This window comes from Petaurus breviceps, unplaced genomic scaffold (assembly GCF_028583685.1).
Source record: "Petaurus breviceps papuanus isolate PSGF00001 unplaced genomic scaffold, PetGlider_PUasm1.0 90763, whole genome shotgun sequence".
In the NCBI taxonomy this organism is placed as follows: domain Eukaryota; kingdom Metazoa; phylum Chordata; class Mammalia; order Diprotodontia; family Petauridae; genus Petaurus; species Petaurus breviceps.
This window is the reverse complement of record NW_027187340.1, coordinates 2,318,107-2,344,958: the sequence shown is the minus strand read 5'-3', so window position 1 is coordinate 2,344,958 and position 26,852 is coordinate 2,318,107. Positions and strand designations below refer to the sequence as shown.

The window sequence follows — 26,852 nt, the reverse complement described above, 5'->3', positions numbered from 1 at the left end:
TTGGTTTTTAATCATTTTTAGCTCCTTTAAGTCTTCTGGGAATTCTCATTGGGGTTGTGTCTGATCTGCTTCTTTCTTTGAGGCTTTGTTTTGTAAATGTTTTCAAGTTGTTGTCTTCTTCTTTGAGTCTTGCACTTTCCTGTCACTATTGTAGCTCTTTATGGTTGAGGGTTTTTTTTTTTCATTCTTCCAGGTTATTTCTTGACTTTATGTTAGTGTTGGGTTCTGTTCATTTCTTGCAGGATAGAGTAGATGTTTAGCCTGAGCTTCTATTCTTTTATGTCCTTCTGCTGTTTTCACAATTCAGTCTGGAGGCCTGAACATTTTCAGTGCTAACAAAGTTATGTGATCTGGGGAGAGGTCTGTTCACTGCCCTCTTGGTCTTGGTTCTGCAAGTTGGGTCTTTTGACTTGTATACAGGTGAGTTTCAAAAGACTGATGTTGGACTCAGTCACTGTTAAAGCACTGGCAAATTTTGCAGGTTGAGAGAAACTGAACTGGTAACTCCCCTTTGGTCTTTCTTGGTCTCTTGCCCTGGTAGTTCCAGTGCAGGTTAAGGTGCTGAGCTAGTAGTTAGAACTGAGTTCCTGCTCTGCTCCTGGGCTCAGAGCCAAACAGTTAAGTTTCTGAAATTTTCTGTGCTTAGCACTCAGTGAGGGACCTTCTTGTTTACAATTGCTCCTCTCTGCCCTGGATCCATGACCCAGAATTGAGTAATGAGCGATAGAGCTACCAGATTGCATGCATTCTTGCTCCCGGAGCTAGTTCAGGGATCCCCCCGGGTTTTCTTTCTGCCCTGATGCTCTGGCTTAACTCCCTTTCAGAGCCTGGACACCAGAATGCTCCCCATCCTACCACATGCTCCTGGACAGCTACCATCCATCTCCACAGACCTCTCCATCTATTTCCCTAAGCTACCCTGGACTGGAAAAATGACTCACAGTGACTTTTTGTTGGCTTTCATAATCAGAAATGTGTGTAGAGTGTTTCCTAAATTATTGTGAAGAAAATATGCTGGGTGAATTAGGCCAAAATGCTCTCTCTAACTGCACCATCTTCTGTTCAGCTCCCCAGAAGACTTCCCCAGGAGTATGCCACATACAAAAGACATACAAGGAATATGTCACAGCTTAACCAGACTCTCCACAGTTCCAGTGGTCTGCACAATGAGTTCTCATCAGCTAAACTATCACATTTTTTATAACCATATTAATCTAAAGTCCAATTTAAGAACATAGTACCAGTAGCCTAGAACTCTGTGTGTGTGTTTGTGTGTGTGTGTTGGGGGGGGGGGGGGGTGGGAATGGAGTGTAATCCTAGAGCCTTCTAGAAATGATTGTGCTACAGAGAATGATGTGCAAGCAGTCAGCATTCTTGCCTATGCCACATGGTACCATGATGCTCAGCACGCATCCTGCTCTACTGGGATGTTTGGAACACCAAGTGGTTGCCCTGCCATTCTAGATCTCCATGTATCTTTGTATATGTGTCTCTTTGAGGAGGTCTAGAATAGCTAAAGTTTAGGGGATTTTGTCTGTGTACTGTGTTTTTCAGTCAGAGACTCTGGATTAAAAGACTAACCCTTATATTTACTTCTTGTGTAACTTGGGGCAATTCACTGATCCTCCCTGGGTCTCAGGTTCCTCAGCTGTTAAAAGATAGGGTTGGACTAGATGGTCTTTCCAGTTCAAGATCTAGGAGTAAAAAAATTCTTCAGCAGCCTTTGGTGCTAGTGGCATTGATAGTTATGGTAGAGACGAATAGGGGAGGAAGACAAGAGGAAATGTTTTTCTAATAGTATCATAGATTTAGAGCTACAAAATACCTCAGTCTTGATGAGTGGTGTAGTGGATAGAGTACTAGGCCTGGAGTCAGGAAAACTTGAGTTCAAATCTAGCTTCAAAAACTTAATATGTGTGTGACCTTAGGTAAGCTACTTAACATCTGCCTGACTCAGTTTTCTGAACTGTAAAATGGGAAGAATAACAGCACCTACCTGCCAGGGTTCCTGTGAGGATCAAATGAAATCATATTTGTGAAGTGGTTACCACAGTAACTACCACAGTAGGTGCTTAATAAATATTAGTTATTGGGGCAGCTAGGTGGCACAGTGAATAGAGCACCAGCTCTGGAGTCAGGAGGACCTGAGTTCAAATCCAGCCTCAGACACTTAACACAAAACTAGCTGTGTGACCTTGGGCGAGTCACTTAACCCCAATTGCCCTACCTTCCCCCCTCCAAAAAAGCAAAAAAATAAAAATGAAGTGTATTGTCCTTTAAAAAATAAAAAAATATTAGTTGTTATTATTATTATTAAGGGCAGCTAAGTGGTACAGTGATAGAGCACCAGGCCTGGAGTCATAAAGACTTGAGTTCAAATTTGACCTTAGACACACTTACTAGCTGTGTGAGCCTGGGTGAGTGACTTAACCTTGTTTGCTTCCGTTTCCTTATCTCTAAGATAAGCTGGAGAAGGAAATGGCAGAACCACTCCTGTGTCTCTGCCAAGAAGATCCCAAAGAGGGCCACAAAGAGTCAGACACAACTGAAAAGAGACTAAACGACAAAATTATGTTGCCTTCTCCCCTGCAAAATGCAAAAAAAAAACTGTTCTAAGATTTGGGGACACCCTGTATATACCACACTTTAAGGTTTACAAAGTTCATCCTTACAGTGATACCGTTAGGCAGGTATGACAAATATTACTCTCTCCATTTTGCATTTGAGGAAAAGGAGAATCTGAGAAGGTTGAATGATTTGTCTATGGTCACAGAGCTGCTAAATAAATATATAAGCAAGATTCAATCTTCACTACACAATGTTCCTGCTCCAAAGTCCTGAGCACATCCTGAGGGGATTTGATTTCTATTTTTTATATGTAGCTTCAGCAATTTTCAAGTGTTCTCATTAGATATAAGCTGATTTAGATTTCTGCATGATGGTTTTTCAACTGTGACCTTCTACCACTCCTCTTTCCTGAGAAAAGCAAGTCCAGAATAATTCTCTGATCATTTCCAAACTATTCCTTTCTTGTTTGTTTCTGTAGATTGGGAAGGGTGTATTAGAGTCTTGTGACCTCTGACCACCAGGGTCTTTCAGCTTCTGAGGCAGGCGTACCTGAGAGAAAAGGCAATAGTGATGGTGTTGTCATGGCGCCAGCTATTGCTGACCTTGTGACATAGATTCATCACCACCAAACCCCTCTGTGTTCTCTATATCCAAGATGTGGGGTGGCTTGAAACACAGTATGGCACACAAGACTTTCCCAGGGTTATATATAATACAGGGAAATACAGAAATACACTGGGAAAAAACAACCCAGGAAAAACACTCTCCTCCATTCTCCCCACCCAAAAAATCCCACACTACTCTACCACTGAAGAAATGTCCCTTGAGGTGCTTGCTTTCTCTTCCTCCCCTTCCTTCAAAAAGAAGCATCTGCCATACAGCCTAGAACACTGCTCATTGGGCAATTCATTTTGTTTCTGGTTTCCTCCGCTATAAAATGAGGATAATAATAGCACCTGCTTCCCAGGGTTCTTGTGCAGTTAAATGAGATAATATCTATAAAGTGTTTAGCACCATATGCCTGGCACATGGTCGATGCCTAAGAAATTCTTGTTCTCTTCTTCCCAGCCCCTTCTATCTGCAGATGGCCCAGGGTAGGAAGGGGCTGGCACAGTCATCAATTCTATTACCTATAGTTGCTGCCTTCTTGCCCCTACTGGTTCAGCTGCCCTCGCTACCATCATGAGGTAGTAGAAGACATGTTGCTGTAATTTATATGTGACTTGTAATGTACAGGGCACTTCTAGGTTCTAGCTGTTTTCTGTCTTGTTGCACAATTGGGTTCACATTGATTGCTGTGGGTAGCTGGGAAAGAAATATGAATATAAAATAAATTTTTACAATCCTAAACTGAATTTTTCTTCCTTTTTTTCTTTTTGTTTTTATTTTTTTTTGCTTTTTGAAGGGCAGTTGGGATTAAGTGACTTGCCCAAAGTTACACGGCTAGTTTTTGTAGTTAAGTGTCTGAGACCGGATTTGAACTCAGGTCCTCCTGACTCCAGGGCCGGTGCTCTATTCACTGCGCCACCTAGCTGCCCCTAAACTGAAATTTTCAAATTCTCTCACCTTTGATCTTTTGATTCCTTTTATCTTTCCATGTGCCCTTTTTATCCTTCCATTCCACTTCTCCTGTTGTTGTTCAGTCATTTTTGGTCGAGTCTGACTCTTCGTTACCCCACTAGAGGTTTTCTTGGTAAAGATGTGGGAGTGGTTCCCCATTTCCTTCTCCAGCTCATTTGACAAATGAGGAAACTGAGACAAATGACCTGCCTAGGGTCACCCAGATAATAAGTGTCTGAGATCAGATCTGAACTCAGGAATATGAGTCTTCCTGATTCCAAGCCTAGTGTTCTATCCACTGTGCCACCTAGCTGCCCTTTTCTTCTAGTGTCCATAAAAAACAGGACCAAAATCAATTAGGGAAATGAAATTAAAGACACAGCCCCAGCATCCCCCAGACTAAACCAATTGCTTGGTTCCTTTAATCTCTTGATAGTCTAACATTGGCCTTAACTCACATAGGCTGATGTCACCTTAGTTAGCATTCTTTTAGCAATTGTTGAGTTCTTTAGTTATCATATTTGCATTACCTGGAAGAATTCTTGGCATAAAGGGAAGAGAAGGGGTTGAGAAGAGAACAAAGATTTATTAACTAAACAAGAATTTATTTACTAAACACTTTATAGGTAATATCTCATTTAACCTCACAAGAACCCTCGAAAGTAGGTGCTATTATGATCCTCGTACAGTGGAGGAAACTGAGGCAGACAGAAGTGGAAATGAATTGCTCAAAGTCATACTAGCTAGTAAGTATCTTATGCCAGATTTGAACTCAGGTCTTCCTGACTACAGGCCCTGAGCTCTATTTGCTGTCTCCCCCTCCCCAAGGCTTCCTTTTAGGTATGAATGACCAAGAAGACACAAGAGAATGTTTAGAGTGGCACTCATTGTTAGCCTAATTAATGGCAAAGGACATGGCCTGATTCTAACTAGGCTGCTGGGAGCCAGGAGTGGATAAATCAGGAGGGTGAATTTCATGCTCTGAAATGGGAGGCCACAACATGTAGAAGGGAAAAAGGAAGGAGTGGGGAGGAGCAGAATGACCTTATTCCCCTTTTTGGGCCATCTGACTTTAGGATCAGCTTCCTTAATCTGAACCTGCTTTTCATAGCTTATATTCTCCCTTCCTCTGTTTCTGAACCCACAGGTTTGTTTTTTTTTTAACTTGAAGGCTGTTTTGGTATGTTTCCTATATTTCCCACTCTTTCTCCCACCTTCATCCGTCCCTTCCTATTTGGGTATCAAAAAGATCAGGTCTACATTTTCCAGATTGCAACTTTTCTGGATACGTTAGCCTATGTACAATGCAATTATACTAATTCTACTGGCTCCCTACAGTGCAATTATATTAATTCCCTTGTCTCCATGCCAACATAAGGTTCTCAGTCCACATTTGGTAAAGAAGATTTATATACTAGCTTTTACCTCTAGGTTCTAAAACTCTGAGATGTCCTTCACTGACTATAACACCCATCCTTCAACATTTACCAAGAGATCCCTCTTACTGATTTGACCCTTCATAGAAACATAGATATATCCGTCAATTTATTAAATACCTACTATGCGCCAGGTATGGTGCTAAGTATTAGACCTGGAAGAGACCTCAGAGACCCTCTAGTACGACCCCCTTGTTTTACAAATAAGGAAACTGAGGCCCAGAGAAGTTAAATGATTTACCCAGAATTGCCCAGGTGACTCCAAAACCTCCATTATTTGGCCGGTCTATCAGTTTCCTTCTGACTTTACTTGCCTCCCTACATAGCCTGGACCATTTCAAAAATGTTGCTGAGAGCACCCTTGAATACTTGCCTCTTGATCTCCAGCCATATGAGAATGGTAAATCTCCGATCCTAGAAAACCTCCACCATTCATTTTCTCCACCTCCCTTCCAGCCAACTGTTAACTAGAGAAAGTTACAAGTTTATGCTTATGTGATCCAACATACATTCATGCTTGTCTCTTACTGCTACTTAGAATTCCTTTTATTTATCTCCTTTTGATTCTATAGAATGCCACAAAACATCTGTTGTCAACCTTTCCTAGAGGCAGCTAAGTAGCACATGTGGTGGATAGAAGGCTGGCTTAGAATCAGGAAGACATAAGTTTGAATCCTTCCTCAGATGATAGCTGTGTGATCCTGAGCACATCATTTAATTTCTTTAATTTTAATTCATTAATTTCTTTCTGCCTCCATTTCCTCATCTGTAAAACAAGGGTAATAATAGCACCTTCCTTCCAGGGTTGTTGTGTGGATCAAATGATATACTCTGTGTAAAGGGTTTGCAAAGTATAAAGGGCTGTATAAATGTTCATTGTTTCCTCATTTAATCAGAATTTCATCTCTATCCCTCTTATACATATTCAGTAGTTCACTTTACTCCTTATTTTATAGAGATGATCAAGGCCATCCATTGGGAACCTACTCAGTTACCTTCTTGCAGACCTCAACATTTCTTCTTCCTCCTGTCCTAGAGGGAGAGGTCTTCCTTTTTCTTTTCCTTTCTAAGGTCAACACTGACAATTTGCTTTGATCCCACCCCCATCCCACCACCTCTGGGACATTAATCCATCAATCATTCCAAGAGAGGCATCTCTTGCATAGTCAGTCTCTCCCTCTCCACTGGTTCTTTCCCTTCTCCCTCCATATCCCAGTGTGTTCACATGTCTTATCCTATGTGGGAGGGAAGCCTTCCCTGAATCCTGCTACTGTCCCTATTCCCACTTTCTCTTCATTACTAGTCCCAGCCCCTCACTCCTTGACTCCTTGCAATCTAACTCTCCCCCTCACAACTCTTACTGCAATTACTCTCTTGATGACCTCCAATGCATCTCAGCAAGCATTTATTAAATACTTGCTTTATGTAAAGTACAGTGCTTAGCATTGGGGACAAAAATGAAAGATCCCCTGCCCTCAAGGACCTTATATTCTATTTGGTGGCAGGAGAGTATACAGATAATAATAGCATTATTTGTTTGCAGACACTTTATAAATATGATCTCATTTGATCTCCACAACCCTGGTGCTCTTATCTCCATTTTACAAATGTGGAAATTGAGGCAGATAGGTTGAGTGACTTGCCTGGAGTCACATGACTAAGAAATATCTTGAGGCTAGCTTTGGATTTAAGTCTTTCTGACTCCAGGTTTTGAATGCCCTATTCACTGTACCACCTCACTAGTTAATCATAATAACCATGTAATGAAATTATCAAGAAAAATTATCAGAAAAAGGGGGACTCCAGAAAAATTTGTGAGGGGAGAAAAAACTAACTTGGATCATGGAAGAATTCATGGATGAAGTGGGGCTTGAGCAGAGCCTTGAAGGAATATAAGGATATCAAAAGGCAGAAGATGCAGAAAAAGCATATTTCAAGTATAGCTTCTGGCTTGTGAAAATGCACATAGGTAGGTAATGAAATTTTAAGTTTGAGGAATGACTAGTTTGGTTTGGTTTGAATATAGAGGATCTAGAAGAAAATAAAATGAAATGAGACTAGAAAGATAGTTGGAGCCAGAAGTTGGAAAGCCTTTAAATGCCAGACTAAGGAGTTAGTGATTTTATCCTAGAGGTCATAAAGGGATTTTAGCCAAGGTAGACCTGTGCCCTTTGGAAGATTATTTTGTCATCTGTGTGAAAAATGATTTAGAAAAGAGAATGTAGGGGCAACTAGGTGGTGCAGTGAATAGAGCACAAGCCCTGGAGTCAGGAGGATCTGAGTTCAAATCCGGCCGCAGACACTTAACACTTACTAGCCATGTGACCTTGGGCAAGTCACTTAACCCCAATTGCCCTGTCTTCCCCAATCCAAAAAGCAAAAAAAGAAAAGAAAAGTGAATATAGGAGGTAAGAACACTAATTGGAAGGCTGAAATATAGTGGTGGATGATTGCAAAAATATGTAGAGGTCAAATTGAGAGAAAATTTCATGAAGGAGATGAAATTTTAGACCATTTTTTAAAAGTAGATTATTCCTATTGATTTGGGGTTAAAATCTGAATTACAGGATTTCTGAGAGGTAGATATCTGGCCAATACATATTTCCCCCTATACCCTCTCTTCGTCCTTTCTTTTATATTTTTTCTTTCCTTCCTCTCTTTGTCTTTTAATTTTTCCTTTCTTTTTTGCGTCTTAGTGGCACCTAGTGGTATCCTCAGGCATTGCTTCGCCTCACTGGTATACCAAGGAAATTACAGATATCTTCTCAGTTGCCTCTTCCCACTGGAAAACTATAAAAAAAAAAATTTATGCTTTATTAACTTCTTATTTACATCATTCATTTCCCCCAGATTTTGAGTTACAAATTTTCTCCCCGTTTTTCCCCTACCCACTGCCCCAAAATAGCAGACCCACAGGATATCCCCTCCTCCAATCTGCTCTCTCCCACATTTTCTCCCATACTCCTTTCAGCTTTTCCAATGGATCTCTATGCCCCAGTGCCTGTATATCTTATTTCCCAATTACATGTAAAATAGTATTAATAATAGTGTATATATATATATATATATATATTTGAGTATTTGATTTTAAAACTTTGAATTCCAGATTCATTCCCTTCCTCCCTTGTCTCCCACCCTTACTGGGAAGATAAGCAGTTCAGTATAGGTTGTACATGTGTGGCTAATGCAAAACAATAACATAGTAGATATATTGTAAAAGACTGACTATATTTCCCTCCCTCCTATCCCACCTCCCACTTGTTCTATTCTCTGCTTTGATCCCATACCTTTTCAAAAGTGGGTGCTTCCAACTTCCCTCCCCCACCAGCCTGCCCTCCCTTCCATCATCCCCCTTTTCATCCCCTTCCCCCCCTACTCTCCTGGAGGGTGAGATACCCTATTTAGTGTGTATTTCATTCCCTCCTCAAGCCAAATTCAATGAGAATAAGGTTGACCCATTCCCTTTTGCCTTCCTATTCTTTCCCTCCATTGTAACCATTTTCCCTTGCCTCTTCTATATGAGATAGTTTACCCCATTCTGTCTCTCCCCATATCCTCTCATTACATTCCTCTCTCACCTCTTAATTTCACCTTTTAATATCATCCCTTCCTGTTAAATTGGTCCTGTGCCCTCTATCTATGTATATCTGTAAATATATATATATACATACATTCACATATGTATTCATATGCCCATATATCCTCAATATATAGACATATATATATATATATATTTCTAATCCCTTCAACTACTGAGAAAACTTTCATCAGTTACAATTATTGTTTTTCCATGTAGGAATGTTAATAGTTCAACTTTGATAAGTTCCTTTTGATTTCATTTTACCTTCTCATGCTTTTCTTGCTTCTTGTATCTGAATGTCAAATTTTCTATTCAACTCTGGTTTTTTCAGCAAGAATGCTTGAAAGTCCTCTATTCCAGTGAATGACCATATTTTCCTCTGAAACATGATACTCAGTTTTGCTGGATAGGTGACTCTTGGTTTTAATCCCAGCTCCTCTGCCCTCCGGAATATCATATTCCAAGCCCTTCGATCCCTCAGTGTAGAAGCTGCCAGATCCTGGGTTATCCTGATTGTGTTTCCACAATATTCAAACTGTTTCTTCCTGGCTGCTTGTAATATTCTCTCCTTAATCTGGGAATTCCAGAACCTGGCTATAACATTCCTAGGAGTTTTCTTTTGGGGATCTTTTTCAGGAGGTGATTGGTGGATTCTTTCAACCTCTATTTTGCCCTCTGGTTCTAAAACATCAGGGCAGTTTTCTTTGAGAACTTCCTGGAGGATGATTTCTAGGTTCTTACTTTGATCAGCTTTCAGGTAGTCCAATAATTTTTAAATTATCTCTCCTAGATCTATTTTCCAGGTCAGTGGTTTTTTTTCCCATGAGATATTTCACATTGCCTTCCATTCTTTCATTTGTTTGGATCTGTTTAACAGCATCTTGATTTCTCATAAAGTCATTAGCTTCCATTTGCTCCAATCTAATTCTGAAGCAATGATTCTCCTCAGTGAGCTTTTGAGATTCTTTTTCCATCTGGCAAATTTGGCTTTTTAAGGCATTCTTCTCCTCATTGCCTTTTTGAGCCTCTTTTGCCATTTGAGTTAGTCTATTTTTTAAGCTGTGATTTTCCTCAGTCAGGCTGTTGACTCTCATTTCATAATTTTCTTGCATTGCTCTCATTTCTCTTCCCAATTTTTCCTCCACTTCTCTTATCTGTTTCTTAAGGTCCTCTATGGCCTGTAACCAGCTTGTATTTTCCTTTGAAGCTTTTGGTGCAGGAGTTCTGACTTCACTGTCTTCCTCTTGTTCCATGCTTTGATCCTTTGTGTCCCCAAAATATTAGTCTAATGTTGGAATCTTCTGTCTACTTTGTTTCCTTTGCCTGGTCATGTTGCCCCTCAGTCACTTAACCCCTGGGTTTTTGCCACAGTAGGACTCTGCCACCAGACAGGGGAGCTTTTGTCCCAAACACTGGGGTTTTCTCAGCTGCCAGAGGTATTAGATGGGTGCCTTCTATGACGTCTCCACACGCTCTGGCAAGCTGGACACACACCCCAGGACCTCCACCCTAGACTGCAATCCAGATACAAGCAGGTTAAAGCAAGAGCGATTACCCCTCAGACTGGTGCTTGGTCCCCCTACACTCTGCAGGCCAGGAGCTGAAGCTGCCACAGGGGCTGGCTGGCGTCTCAGTGGCTTCTCGCCCAGGGGCAAAAGCCAGGCACTCCCACTTACTAGGTCCCAAAGTCCAGACTGCACTGACCTCTCACTTTGTCCTTTTGCATCTATGTGTTGATAATTCTGGAAATAGCCACAGCTGCTAATGATGTGGAGTCCCTCAGGCCGGCTGGTCAGGCCCACCCTGGGGCTAAAGCCTTGGCGTGGGGCTGGGCTGGGCTCCCAGAGCGCTGTGCTGGCTGATTCCTGCCAGCTTGCCGGGCTGTCCTCAGCGGGAGGTTAGCTTTTCTGTGTCATTTTGTGGGTTCTGCAACTCCAAAGTTTGTTCAGAGTCCCCTTTTTACATGGATTGGGGAAGGTGGAAGCCAGAGCTGCGGGGAGACCCTGCTTCTATTCCGCCATCTTGACTCCACTCCCCAGGAAGAAGTCGAAACTATAAAATGTTTTACTAGACATCTCCCATTCTCTTTGGCTAGTACTGTCATTCCTCTGTGGCAGCTGTAGTTTTCATTATTGTAAGTGCAAATTAAGAATTTTATGTTATGGCAAAGTTTATGGGATAAACTGCATGTTTTTATCCCTAAAAGGACCAGGTGTATCAATTGCCTCAAATGATGCCAGAATTTGTCTTATGATTTTAACAATATTTTGTATAATTTACTATAATTTCTCCTATCTGGGCAAATGCACTGAAAGACAAATTACTACAAGCAGATATTATTGTTTTAATTTGAAATAATGTTTTTCATCCTGCTGTCTCTTTTATGTGCAAATGTGCCCTCCTTCAGTTGATGCAGCTTAGTCCTTGGAGGTGTTCTTCAATCTCTGTCCTTACGTCACTCCCTGTAGCTGCAAGACACTCAGTGGATGTAGATCTGTGATGTCATTGGTGTAAAGAGCTCTCAGCGACGAACTCTTGTCCACAAGTAATGACTGGCATCTTCTCTGTAGTTTGTAATCCTTGAGAGTTGCCTGAGTCACTGAGAAACTAAGTGATGAGGTGCAGCTAGGTGGTGCAGTGAATAGAGCACAGGCCCTGGAGTTGGGAGGACCTGAGTTCAAATCCAGCCTCAGACACTTAACACATACTAGCCGTGTGACCTTGGGTGTCACCCAATTGCCCTGCCTTCCCCCCTCCAACAAGCAAGAGAGAGAGAGAGAGAGAGAAAGGGAGGGAGGGAGGGAAGGAAAGAAAGAAAGAAAGAAAGAAAGAAAGAAAGAAAGAAAGAAAGAAAGAAAGAAAGAAAGAAAGAAAGAAAGAAAGAAAGAAAGGAAGGAAGGAAGGAAGGAAGGAAGGAAGGAAGGAAGGAAGGAAGAGAGAGAGAGTGAAAGAGAGAGAGAGAGAGAGAGAGAGAGAGAGAGAGAGAGAGAGAGAGAGAGAGAGAGAGAGAGAAGTGCTTTGCTCACAGTCATATTTTTCAGAGGCAGGGTAGGAATTCGGATCTTGACTCTGAAGGCCATGCCCATCCACTAGACCAGGGTGCCTCCTGCTGATGGTATTATAAGATTGTAACAAAGATGGGAATGGAGCACAAAGTCCAGTCTAGCTATTCTATTTCCCAACTGCCCTGGCCTTTCTGTGTTTCTGATCTTTTATTTGGATTCCTCTTCATTAATGGTAATGGTTAAAAATAAATGTTAGTAAGGGATCTACCTTTTTGTATATTCCAGGTGTTAAGTTCATGGACACTTGGTTAAGAACCTGTGATATATTTGAATACTGGGGGGAGGAGGAAGGGGGAGAGGGTAATACAAAAATAGAGAGAGATGGAGTTGAGCTATATGTGATATATCAAACAGAATTTGGCAACACCGTCCATTTAGGACTTCAGAATAAAGCAGTAAACTTAAAAAGAAATTTTAATTGTATTGCTCAGATCATAGGCTCATGGATTTAGATCTAGAAGAGCCCTTAGCCATCCCCTAGAGATCCCCTCTTTCATTTATTTTTTGGAGGCAGTAAGGGTTAATGTGACTTGCCCAGGGTCATGCAGCTTGTTGAAGTCAGGACCTCCTGACTCCAAAGTTGCCACTCTTCTACTCCACCACCTTGCTGCCTCAGCCTCTGTCATGTTACAAATGAGGATGCAAGGATTCCAGAGGAGTTAAGTGATTTTTTTCCCAAGGTTACTTACTATATGTTTGTTGGCTGACTATTTAACAGTGGTATCAGGAAATTTTACCCTAACTTATCTGTTTCTGGATTTTCCTCCATTAGAGAACCAGATCTTTCTTCTTCCTCATGGGTGATTTTGTTTTCACAAAGCCAAAGGACATTTATAGCAGATTTGAACTATAAATCCCACAGATGGGTAAGAGTAAGATTACAGCAGCAAGTTAAGATTATTTTACCCTTGCTCCACAATTGCATTTTTATTTCCTACTTTGATTCCCCTTTCTAGTCTCTAAATAGTGACAGGAAGAGACATAACTTTCCTCCATTCATTCTCTTCATTTCTACACTTTTTCTCAAACATCTCTAAGTGCATATATTGTTGGTTTAACAGTACCAAAAAGTCTTTTAGATTGACAATGAAAACAAAATTTCCTTTTTTATTTTTTTGCTGTGTTTTTGTAGTTAACTATCTTTGTGGCAGATTATACTTAAAATCACACGCATACATGCAAATGTACAAATTTTGGCACAAAGTTTACAATTCAAAATACCTTGCCCTCTTGCCTACTCTTTGCCTACCTAGGGTTTTTGTTTGTTTGTTTGCTTGTTTTTAATCACCTACCTTCCTGCTCACTCCCTACTCCCTTGGAAGGCACTGGAATGTATTGAAAATCTCTGGACTGGGAATCAGGAGAGCTGGATTTTAATTCTGCCTCTGTAATTTACTGCCGCTGTGACCTCTGACCTTTAAGTTTCCTTATCTGTAAAATGAGTAGGTTGTACTAGATGATGTCTAAATTTCCTCCTACCACTAAATTGGTTGTTCCTAAATGTAGCTCTCTGAGCCTGGCATGTTTAAGTATGAGTTGGGTTTTTGTTTGTTTGTTTGTTTTTTGGATTTCACATCCCCTCATAGAACCAAAGGATACTTTAATTATTCATGAAATTGAATATTTTATTCCTTAGCAACTGTTTAGTTACTAAGGTGAATAGTCCACACTGAGAGAAACATTTTCAAATAGACTTCCCTGAAAGGCATCTCGAGAGCTATGACGGTTATTTCTTATTGCTCAATTCTTACTGAAAAAGTTGAGTCCATTCATAGCACAGAGGTTCATTTGGGTCATTATAACAAGGGATGTAAAGGCTGTAGGGAGGAGAAACATTTTTAACTTGTTTTTTTTTTCTTTTTTCTTAAGACAAACCAAGTTGGTGACATTTTCTCTGCACAGTAGTTTGTAGTAAAGGAGGAAGGAACATACAGCAAATTAATCAGACAGGAAGCAAATAACCACAGAAGGATGTCTGTCTCTGACTCAGTGTGTAACACTCAGCCAGAAGTCCAGAACTTGTCTAAAATGGCTGGTTTGACTACACCATGTTGGTCCTAGAAGATGATTCGGTTTTCAGGGATGGTTGTTGTACTCAGTCTTAGGTCTCATGTGTCCTTCTCTGCCTGTGCCCCAGATCAGACATGTTCCACAGTGTCATTTGACGGTAAGAGAAACTGCATTTTAAGCTAAACTTTTTTCCCTTATGAGGGCCTGGGGAGAATAAGATGGCTTTTAGTGGGACATCTACTTGTCAAAATGAAAGGGCTTGGTTTGCGAGGAGAATATCCTTCTTGCTGTGGCTTCATGTAAATTTCAAAGCATGGTGGTATTCACTAGCCATAACTGGGAGTGATGTTAAGGTATTAGTAACTGCAACTCTGAACTGTTAATGAGCAAAAAACTTTACTAGCATTGTTTTTCCTCTTCACTGGAGAAGTCTTAACCTCTTTGCAATACATTTATATTCTAAAATTGATATTTATTTCTATACTTGTGCTTTTCTATATATGGTACAGTGTGGCCAAATATTGATTGCTGAGCTATTGGTTTAGCAAGGATTTATGTTAGAATTTCAGTAAAGGATGGAATTGGAAGCCTGAAATAGATGAACAAACATTAGTATGATGTGCGTTGCCACACAACTATAATAATATTGTTTCTTTTAGTTACAAGGAAAAATATCTTTATTTTATTTTATTCAAAAATTATTTTCGTAAAAAGTTTCTGGGAGAGGAGGATATTATATTTGAGATTTCATAGCCAGCATAAAATTTTTTTCAAACTTTAGTATTTTGAAAAGTATTCCCAGATTATTAACAAGCATTTACTAAACATTTACTGCCACAGGGGCAGAGGGTACTTCCAATGTGCAAAATGCTAACTTCTTTAAGAATATATTTCCAGTCCAATGTGACAAGTATTTATTGAGTAACCATTACATTCAAAGTGCTGTGCTGGGGGAGAAAGAGACAGAGACAGTGAGAGAGAGACAGTGAGAGAGAGAGAGAGAGAGAGAGAGAGAGAGAGAGAGAGAGAGAGAGAGAGAAGGAGAGGAAGGGAAAGAAAGTCAACAACTATACAGTTCCTGTCCTCAAGGAGATTACATTCTGAAGGGATACAACTTATAAACAAGTAAACATGTATACAATCCTTTAAGTAAGAGGGAAAGAGTACTGATAACTAATATAATCAAGAAAGGATCTGTCAGAAGATGGTTTGTGATCTGATCCTTGAAGGAAGCTAGAAATTCTAAGAGTCAGTGATGAAGGAGAGGGAGTGCATACCAAGGATGAGGAATAGGCACAAAAATGGCATTTGAAATGCTGAGTTCAGAGAACAGCAGGTAGTTCAGTTTTGCTGGAATGTATGAAGGGGGAATAATGAGCAATGTGCCTGGAAAGGTAGGTTGAAGTATTATTGTGAAAGGCTTTAAGTACGAAGCTGAGGAGGGCACACTCTATCTGAGGAACCACTGAAGCTCCTTTGGCAGGGAGGTGACAAGGTCAGACTTACAAGTCAAAATGTCATTTTGGCAGCAGTGGGGGGGGTGAATGTGGAGAGAGGACTGAAAGCAGAGGAACTAATTAGGAGGAGGATGAAGGTGAGGTAATGAAGGCTTCGACTAGGTCCTGTGACTGGAGAGAAGACGGTAGATATGAGGAATGTTGTAGAGGTAAAACTGGAAAAAATTAGCAACTAATTGGATGTGGGAGGTTGGGGAGAGGGAATAATTGAGGGTGACTCCACGGTTGGGAGCCTAGGTGGTGGTGTTCTCTACAGAAAAGAAAATTTGGAGGAAGGTTAGATTTGGGAGGTGGAGATAACAAGCACATTTTTGAGTGTGTTCAGTTTGAGGTATCTACAGAACATTCTGTTTGTGATTTACAAGAGGCAGCTGGTGATGCTGGATTAGATTGATTTAACCCCTATGTATGTTGGACAACTCTCCAAGATTTATTTATGCTCTCATAGACAGTTGACAGGCTGACTCTTGGTAGAGGGAGTTGCCACATTTCAAATTTTTTTTAATTTTGTTTTAATTTTCAGTTCCAAATTCTCTCCTTCTACCCCTCCTCCACCCATTGAGAAGACAAGTAATTCAATACTGGGGTGGCTAGGTGGCACAGTGAATAGAATACCAGCCCTGGAGTCAGGAGGACCTGAGTTCAAATCCAGCCTCAGACACTTAACACAAAAAACTGGCCGTGTGACTTTGGGCAAGTCACTTAACCCCACTTGTCCTACCTTCCCCTCCCCCAAAAAAGCAAAAAAAAAAAAATGCGATACCCATTATACACATGAAGTCATGTAAAACATATTTTTACATAAGCCATGATCCAGAGGGGGAAAAGCAAGAAAAATAAAGAGAAAAAAATACTCTTAATTCTGCACTCTGAGTATATCAGTTTTCAATTGGGAGATGGCTAAGCATATTTCAGTATAAATACTTTGGAATTATGGTGGATTACTTCATTGATCAGAGTTACTAAGTCTTTCACAATTAATTACCTTTGCAATATTGCATTCTCCTGGTTCTGCTCACTTCACTCAGCATCAGTTCATACAAGTCTTCCCAGGTTTTTCTGAAACCATCCTCTTCATAATTTCTTACAGCACAATAGTATTCCATCACATTCATATACCATAATTTGTTTAGTCATTCCCCAGGTGAAGGGCATCCCCTCAGTTTTCAATTCCTTGCCACCATATAAAGGACTGCTATGAATATTTTTGTACCTATGAGTCCTTTTCTTCTTTCTTTGGTCTCTTTGGGGAACAGACCTGGTAGTAGCATTACTGGATCAAAGGGTATGTCCTGTCTTCCACCCTTTTGGACATAGTTCCAAATTTTTCTCCAGAATAGTTAGACCAGTTCACAGCTCCACCAACAATGCATTAGTACATCTATTTCTCCACATCTATCCTTCCCCATTTGTCATTTTCCTTTTCTGTCATCTTAACCAATCTAATGGGTGTGAGATGGTACCACAGAGTTGTTTTAATTTGCATTTCACATGAGAAGTTTCTAACAGGTTTCCTACAATAATAAAATTACAGATCCTTTATGAATCCAGATAATATATGTACATAAAATGAAGTTCTATGAAATTCTCAAACTGTATACCCCAAAATGCCTACTTTTTTCCTCCTCAACTGATTCACACACCCAAATTTTTTTTTTAATTCTTAGGAGCTACACACAAAAAGAACTCAAACTTAGGAAGCTTTTTTTTTTCCTTAGAAAAACATAAAATGACCAACTCAGTCAGCCAATAAGCATTTATAGGAATACAAAACCAAAAAAAAAAAGATCATCCAAAAATCTTACATTCTACCAGAAGACAACACATATGTGGGAGGAAGGTAGAGGGTGAGGGGGTGGGGGAAGAATATGGTAGAGGAAGTGCAAAGTGTAGCCTAAAGAGGATGAGACATAGCTCACCTGGGTAGCCTCCTTAAATGGGGGTTCTGGGAGGAGCCATCCAATCAGAGGGAGAGGCCACAGGGGCAGAGGGTACTAACAATGTGCAAATGCCAGAGCTAGAGTGAGACTTCAGGATGAAGAGCTGGGGAATGGTAGAGGAAGCCTAGAGGCAAGCCTGGAGAGGAATAGTATTATTATCATCATCATCATCTACTTTAAAATATTAAGACTAGAGAAAATGCTATTCAAGAAGTATAACAAATACTAAACTATCTGTTAACTTGGGCTTTGAACTGAAATGTGCTTATCCAATTAACTATTTGTCACCTTCTTCAGTTTGTGAAGCAGCACTCTGAGTGGGCTGCTATGCTAAGAGCAACCCACTGTAATGCAAATTATTCTCTGGACTACTATGACCAAAATAATCTCGCAATGATAACAAGCCCTAGGTAGGTCTGGCCTCCAAGCCTTAAGTCCACTTGCCCCTTACTCTGAAGCAGTATCTCGTGCCATGATCCCTAAACAAGATTTTCACAAGAAGCACCAGCCTGGATCAATAGGGCAGGCTGGCCTCCGCTTAAGGCGCTTCAAAACTACAGTAGTTTCTTAAAAGACTAGCTAATTTTTCATTGCTGTTTCCTATATTTTTGACAACTGCTTCATACATGTTTAAACTGTAATCATTTTCATTTAGTCAGTCCCCCTCCAAAAGAAGTTACCACTTTGATTTCTAGCTTGTTTTGCAGTGCTATTTCATCAAATTTTTATATATTGGTTCTTCTAAGTGGGATTTTTTACATCCACAATCCCCCTAGGTTTGTTAAAGCTGGAAGGGACCTTAGAATCTTGCCTAGCCCCCTTATTTGGCAGATGAGGAAGCTCATGTGGGAGGTTAAGTGACTTGTCATAGTGATAGTACATGGTAGAGAGGCAAGATCCAAATCCGGGTATTTCAATTCCAGATCCAACAATGTTTTCACAGTGCCACACTGTGTCAAGCAAGATTCAGTCTTTACCTTTTTTTTTTTGCATTTTTTTTTGGAGGGGGGAAATGTAGGGCAATTTCTCAAGTGACTTGCCCGAGGTCACACGGCTAGTAAGTGTTAAGTGTCTGAGGATGGATTTGAACTCAGGTCCTCCTGATTCCAGGGCCGGTGCTCTATTCACTGCGCCACCTAGCTGCCTGAAAGATTCATTCTTTAGTGCAGCACTCCTCAATGCAGAATATTTCATTCAAGGCACTAGAGGGAAGCAAGATTTCATTAGAAATGCAGTTCTGAGAAACTGCACATTAGAGTGAACGAATATTTCCCACAATGATAGTAACAGTTATGTAGTGCTCAGTTTTCCAGGAGGCTTTATGTGTTAAAGCTCATTAGATCATCACAACAATCCTGGGAGGCAGGTGCTATGAGGAAGCTAAGGCTGTGAGAGGGTAAGTTCCTTGCTCAGGGTCACATGCTAGGAAGTCTCCAGGGCAGGATTTGAACTCAGGTCTTTCTGATTCCAGGCACAACTCTCTATCCAATGCATCACCCAGCTCCCCCCATTCACCATTAATAATAATAGCTAACATTTATATAGTGCTTACTATGTGCCAGGCTCTGTGCCTTTATAAATGTTTGTGCACTCTGTGCACTTTACAAATGTTAATCCTCACAACCACCTGTGGTGAGAGGTGCTATTATTACACCCATTTTATACATAAGTAAACCGAGGCAGAGATTAAGTGACTTGTCTCACTGCCCTGAGCTAGAGCACTAAGAGGTCCAGTGGCTTGCCCTGGGTTGTGCGGCTAGTATTTGTCAGAGACAGAACTTCAAACCGAGCTCTCTGGCTCTATCCCTACAAGGACAAAAATGAAAAAGAACCCCTGCCCTCAAGGAGCTTACATTCTATCGAGGGATACAGCATGTAAGTACCAGATAACTTAAGGAAAAAGCGAGCACTGACAACCAAGGGCATCCTTACCTAAAGAGAAGATCCTTAAAGGAGACAAAGCATTCTGAAAGCTAGAGATGGGAGCTTAGATTTCATCATGGTAAGCAGTGGGAAAAAAGCCTCTAGAGTTGGAGAGCGGCAATATATCCATGGTTCAGGGATAATGGATTGGCAGCTAGGTGGTGCAGTAGATAGAATGCCAGGTCTGGAGTCAGGAAGACCTACCTGTTTCGTACACTTTCTAATTATGTGTCCCTTTCTAATTCTGTTTGCCTCAGTTTCCTTACCTGAAAAAAGAAGATAATAACAACACCTACCTCCCAGGGCTGTTGTTTTTAGACCCTCCCTTCTTACCAGAGAAGAAATCTGAATGTTTTCTTTTTCTTTTATGGAGTGTTTACGGTACCTTATTATAAAATTTGGGCTAAGTATTTGGTCATAGGCCCTGTGTTATCTGCTGGCCTTCACATGTTATCTGCAGCTTCCACAAAACTCCCAAAAAATTCCTATTTAATTTCTTACACCTACCCGTGATGTATGGAAACCATGATAGGGAAAGTTGTGATATGAAAGGATAACTGTGTGGTGTGTGTCTGTCTGTGTGTGTCTTTCTGTGTCTATATATGTGTATGTGTGTCTATGTACAAGTCTGTGTGTGTGTTGAAAGAGAGGGTGATGATGAATAGAAAAATGTTCTCATTCTTTTAAAAGTCTTTTCACCTTTTCAGGAGTAAATTTGGTGATATTACCCTTATTGCTTTATAATACAGCACATAAAAAGGAAAAAAAATTACACAGCAAGGCATATCTTTAAGAAAAGATTTACAGTAGGTTTTTTAAGTTAAATTTTATGTTTATTTTTAGTTGACATCATTCATTTCCACAAGATTTTGAGTTACAAATTTTCTCCCCGTCTTTCCCTTCCCCACCATCCCAAAACAGCAATCCCACTGTATACACCTTCCCCCAATCTACTCTCTCCTATATCTTCCCCCATCCCCCTTCTGACCTTCCAGTAGGGCAAGATGGATCTCTATGGTAGGTTTTTTAATCCCTTCAAGAGAGAGTATTAAGTATTGAATGCCCTCCCTCCTCAGCTCTACACACCTCCAAGTTTCCCTAGCCTGCTTCAAAGACTCAGCTTAAATCCTGCCTTCTGTAGGGGGCATTTTCCTGTGTCCCCTTCCTTCCTCCCCTTCCCCATTGCCTTCCCTCTGAAATGACCTTCCTTGGGCTCTGTACAGATCTTGTACACATAGGGTCGTTTGCATCTTCCTCTAACTAGAATAAGGGCTCCTTGAAGGCAGGGACTTAGTTTCTGCCTTTTTTAGTATCCCCAGCACTTAACACAGTGCCTAGGACAAAGTAATCACTTAGTTAAATGTTTGCCGACTGACTGATTGATGGAAATAATTATTGGAGAGACTAAGGGTTCAATTAGTTACTTAAAATGGTGTATGTTTAGATATGTTATATGTTTATATGTATATATGTTTAACTAGGTCATTTAACTAGTATAAGGGACTCCAGATGAAGAAATACCCTCTATCAGTATATATTTGCTACAGTTGTACCACTTATAGATCTAGGCATCTGAGAGGTAAAGTGACTTGTCCAGGGTCACACAGCCACTGTATGTTGGAGGCAGGACGTGAACCAGCTCTTCCCCTTTCCTATATCAGCTCTCTAGCTGCTGCATTCACTGCCTCTCAAAATAGAATCATTTTCCCCATAATAATCCTCCCACAGTCAAGAACTTAAAGATGGGTGTGTCCCTCGACTATTACTCACTTTTATGCTTTAATAAATGGTCTCAATTTTCTCCGGAGCCTGTAGCTTTGCTCTTGCCTGATAATTAAATATGGGAGGGCAAAAGAAGCTGGTGATAGCAGCACCAAAAAACCAGCATGAATTTTGTTTCTTTTCCAGCTTGATGCTTTTGGAAGCTTTTCTGACAGTAGCATTTTGGGACTTTATGCGACCACATGGCTAAATTTAGTAACATTTTGGAGCCTTCAGAGTGACTTATTTGAAAAATGACTTGTTCCCCCTACTGTTTACTTGATTTTAATGAAATCTCTTTCAAAAATAACCTAGGAGGCTCGCTAAATATAGTACATTAAAAGTAATACAGTGCCATGGGGGTCAGAGGGGAGGCGGAGAGGGAACAGTCTTGCAATTAAATTCTTTGTTTTAAATGGTTTAGAAGTGGGAAAGGAAAAAAAAAGATGGAAAAACTGAGTAATGTTTTTTGTGAAAGGAGTCAGGCTGCATGTTTACTGCATAATTTCACAATAATAATAGCCAAAATTTAACATTGTGTGTTAAGATCTACAAAATACTTTACATTCAGGTATTATCTCATTTGAACCTCCGCACAACCCTGTAAGGTTGGTGCTATCATTGTCCCCATTTTACAGATAAGGAAACTGAGGCTCCAAGACATTAAATGACTTGCTCAGAATCATACAGCTGGTAAGTGTCTGAGGCAGTATTTGAACTTAGATCTTCCTGGCTCCACTATTATTAGTGATTTAGGTTGGTAGGGACCGTAAAAGCCATCTAGAGCAACCCACTCATTTTATAGATGAGGAAAATGAGTTCCGGTGAAGTTAAATTACCTGCCCAAGGCCACAGTGATTATAAGTGGCAGAACTAAGATTCAAACCCAACTCTTCTGACTCCAAATTCATCATTTTATTGGACCATACTACCTCTGTCCACCAGACTGTACAGCTCTCACATGGAATTGAAAGCTACCCTTGATAAATAAGTTACCAGGTTCATCAGGTCCTCTACTGACAAAGTAAAGTGTAGTTTTCTCTCTTTTATCTCCCCTTTGGTTGACTTTAAAGGAAAATTTTAATTTATATTGTTTGTTTTTATATCTCATTAATTTCCAAACATATCTCTCCTACCAAGTAAGTTAATTAACATTTAAAGTGCCTACTGTTAAGACAGCTGGTGGCTCAGTGGATAAAGCACTGGGCCTGGAGTCAGTAAGACCTGAATTCAAATCCAGCCTCAAACACTTCCTAACTGTGTGACCTTGGGCAAGTCACTTAACCTCTGTTTGCTTTAATCCCCTGGAGAAGGAAATAGCAACTAATCCAGTATCTTTGACAAGAAAACTCCATGGACAGTAAGTCATGAAGTGTCGGACCTGAGTGAACAACAAGACATGCCTACTGTGTGCCAGACACTGTGTTTAACTCTGGGTTACAAAGAAAGGCAAAAAATAGTCCATGTTGACAAGGAGCTCACAGTCAAATGGGGGGACAACATGCAGACAACTACATACAAAGAAGATAGATACTAGATAGATTGGGAGGAGTCACATGGGAGAGGCACTAAGACTAAGAACTGAGAAGACTTCTCTTGTACCAAAGACTAAAAAAGCTGTTTGGGTTTTTTCAATGGCTCAGTAAAACCAATCTCGGTTGGCTTCTTAAACCTACCATTACTCTCCTTGGGCTCTCATTCTGCTTCATTGTATATATGGCTGGAAGTCCCTAGAACCAGTCCCTCAATATCCACTTGGTTTTTAAAAAAAAAAAGCCTCTATGGAAATTATCCTTTCTGCCATCAAAGAGTTAAAATATTATAAATGGCAACTCAATGAGTGGGGATTTTTTGGGGGGCTATATCATAATATAGAAACTACAGGCAACTGCAGCTGTGAAAAGTTTGTGTTAAAGAAACAGGATGACTGTGGTTTTCTGTGAACATTAATTTTTCCTGTTGAGCATTTTTTACAGGAAGTTCAAGAACAAAGCCAATTTCATCTTAATTGGTTCTGATAGATTTCAGGTCTTAGGTTCCTTCAGCTTTTAAGATTAAACAAGTGAGGGGATTCCAATGAGATCCTTTTCAGTGGTAGATTCTGCGCAGTAGAAACAGGAACAGGTAAGGGACACCAAAATAGACACTTTTGAGGCTTTTTTTGGTTCAGGATGGAGGCAGCCATTAAAATCTGCTTTTTTTTCTTTCTCCAGTGTAATTTAGTATGGGTTCATCATAAAGGTGTCCCATTTATAATAATCTCATGTGAATTTTAAACTATTTTTTAAAATGAGATTGTCAGGCTAGGAACATTGGATTTAGAGATAAAAGGAACTTTGGAAATTAACTAATGCAAGCCTTTCATTTTTTTAAAATAAGTTTTTACTTTTTTTACATCACTATAGTTTCCCCCAACATCCCTCCACCTTCTCTTTTCAAAGAGACATCCCATATAACAACAACAAAAAAAAAGACAAGGGAAAAAATCAGCGTAATCGATCCCACCTTCTACAGGAAACCTTTGCTGATCACTCTTATTTCTAGTGCCTTCCCTCTATGGATTACTTTCAATTTATAAGTAAGTCATGAAGAGTCACTTCTTTTTTCTTTATGGAGGGCAATTAGGGTTAAGTAACTTGCCCAAGTTTACATGGCTAGTATTTTTGTGTGTGGGTGTTAAGTGTCCAAGGCCCGAACCAAACTCGAGTCCTCCTGACTCCGGGCCAGCGCTTTACTCACTGCGCCACCTAGCTGCCCCAAAAGAGTCACTTCTTACCAGCTATGTGATGTGGAGCAAGTCATTTAATCTCTTGGAGCCTCAGTTTCCTTATCTGTAAAATAGGGACCATAGCACTAACCTTGCAGGGTTGTCCAGAGGTTCAAACGAGATAATACCTGTATGTAAAGCATTTTGTAGATCTTAACACACTATGTTAATTTTCCACTATTATTATTGTGAAATTGTGCAGTAAACTTATGCCGCCTGACTCCTTTCACAAAAATAATTACTCAATTTTTCCATCTTTTTTTTCTTTCCCACTTCTAAACCATTTAAAACAAAGAATTTAATTGCAAGATTATTCCCTCTGTTGATTACTTTCAATTTATCCTATATATAGCTCCTTTGCAGTTAGCACAGTGCCTGGCACAAAATAGGTGTGTAATAAATGTTTATTGACTGACCAATAAATAAAAAATATGTTCCAAGTACAACACTTGTGCACCTCTCACCTCTGCCAGGGAAAAGGGTGCATGTGCTCCAGATAGGGTGAAGATGGGGGGGGACTGTATCTTCTCATATCTTTTTGAACTATGCTTGTTCTTTATAATTTGGCAACATTTGATTTTTATTTGTTTTTTGGTATTTTCCATTTGCATAGTTGTAGTTATTCTGTATATTGTTTTCTTTGTTTACTTCACTCTGCATCAGTTTATGTAGCTCTTTCCAATAAACCTCTCTGTATTAGTCACATTCATCATTTCTTATAGCACGATAATGTTCCATTATGCACATGCACCACTACTTTGTTTCCAATTCTTTGATATTACAAAAAGTGCTGCTACAAATATTTTGCTCTTTATGGGAATCTTCTTCTCAGGAGGGCATAAGCCTAGAAATGATGAGATCTCTGGGTCAAAGATTATGAAAATTTTAGTCACTTAATTTGCATAATTCCAGATTACTTTCCAAAATGGGTATACTGACTCACATCACCACCAACAGTGCACTAGTGTGCCTGTCTTCCCCTAATCCCTCCAAAATTGACTAATCCCATTTTTTGTTATCTTCCAAGCCATTCATTTTATAGGTGAGGAAATTAGGATCCAAGGGGTTGAGTAATTTGCCCAAAGTCACCCAGAAAATAAAAGTCCAGGTCCTCTCACTCTAAATCCAGTGCCCTTTCCATTTCATCACCATTTCTCTTGCTGTGATAGTCAAAAATATTTACTGGTCAACAATATTATTGAATAATGGAGGAGATGGAATGACATCTGGGCATCAAAGGATGGATTAAATTCAGAAATGCTCTCTGTGCACTGATAACTGTCCTGATTGTTATGGAGGGAGAGGGGGAAGGATTATAAAAGAAATTATAGGTCATATCCCAATACTATGGATTCCAAAGAAGCACAGAAATCATTTTGTTGTGCTGAAATATTATTATACAAAATATTGCTCTGATAAATGACCCATTGCTAAGGACATAGCAATCTTAGTTGTGCTACCATAGGTAAGTTACTTAACCTCTCTAGCCCTCCATCAGATGAAGGAAATTGGTTCAATTAGATGATATCTGAAGTCTCTTAAAAGACCTCTCAGATTCTTGGGTCCCCCTAATACTCTCCAATGGGGTATAGAAATCCATCTTGCCCTACAAGAAAGTAAGGGGGAAAAGGGTAAAGGGAGGGATAGGGGAGGATATATGAGAGGACAGACTGGGGGGGAAGAGTAATCAAAAAGTATGCTTACCATCTTGGGGTGAAGGGTAGGGGAAAGATGGGGAGAAAATTTGGAACTCAAAATCATGTGGAAATAAATGTTGAAAACTAAAAAATAAAATAAAATAAATTTTAAAAATAAAATTAAAATTAAAACTAAAACTAAAAAAAATTAAAGTTTAAGATATATATAGATATAGATATAGATATAGATATAGATAGTGTTGCTCTCGCCAATTCATCCTGCCTATCTTAGCTGTTTGCTTGTTGTTTCCCTCATTAGACAGTGAGCTCCTTGAGAGATAGGATGTCTTTTACCTTGCTCTGTTTCCCTAGCACTTAGTGCAGTGCTTGGCACACAGTAGGCACTTAGTAAATGTTTATTGACTAACTGAATAGTGGTACTTAAAAATTATAGAATTTTAGAACTGTAAGGGACCTTGGAGGTCACCTAGCCCAACCTTGTTTTTGCAGACAAGAAAACCAAGGATCAGGGACGGTAAGTGCAAAAGGTGATTTGCTGAAGGTTACCCGAGTATAACGTGTCTGAGACAGGATTCAAACTTAGTGAATTGGACTCCAAAGTCAATGGATGTTCTTTCCATCATATCAGGTGATACTATGATCTGCTCAAGATAAGGTAAAAAGATAAGGCCCCAGCCAACAAAATAAGTCTGGTTGGGTATACATGAAGTATGTGCCTGAGAAGGACTGAAGAATGAAGAATAAAGGGAAATATCAGTAAATACAAAAATTGTGTACATAGGTGCCGAGGGCAGAATAATCAGAATGAATGTAGTCAATCAGGGAATTCTTTCCATCATTATTAATGTTTGGATGGGGTTCTGGGCATTTTTTTTAATGGCTGGTCACTAATAAGGATAGGAACTTGACCTAGAAGAAGGCCATAGCACTCCAGCATGACCCCAGAAACAGATTAAAGTGTAACTGGGAAATATTTAATAAAATGAATAAAAATACAATAAAATATAGGTAAGATATTTCAAAGCTAAGTCATTAGCAGCTCTACTGCAGCAGAGATCCTCACATAC

General features: G+C 39.9%; 1 protein-coding gene across 10 annotated transcripts in view; it reads left to right on the top strand.

The window, feature by feature from the left end:
• WIPF1 (WAS/WASL interacting protein family member 1) overlaps window positions 1-26,852 on the top strand; it is a 169,795-nt gene that overhangs the window by 115,418 nt on the left and 27,525 nt on the right. The window contains exon 1 of one of the 10 annotated variants that reach the window (XM_069068445.1): window positions 12,959-14,376. The exons of the other annotated variants lie outside the window; for them this stretch is intronic. The gene's annotated coding sequence lies outside the window, so the exon portion shown is untranslated. Of the gene's footprint in view, window positions 1-12,958; window positions 14,377-26,852 lie in introns of those variants that run through there. 10 annotated transcript variants of the gene reach the window in all.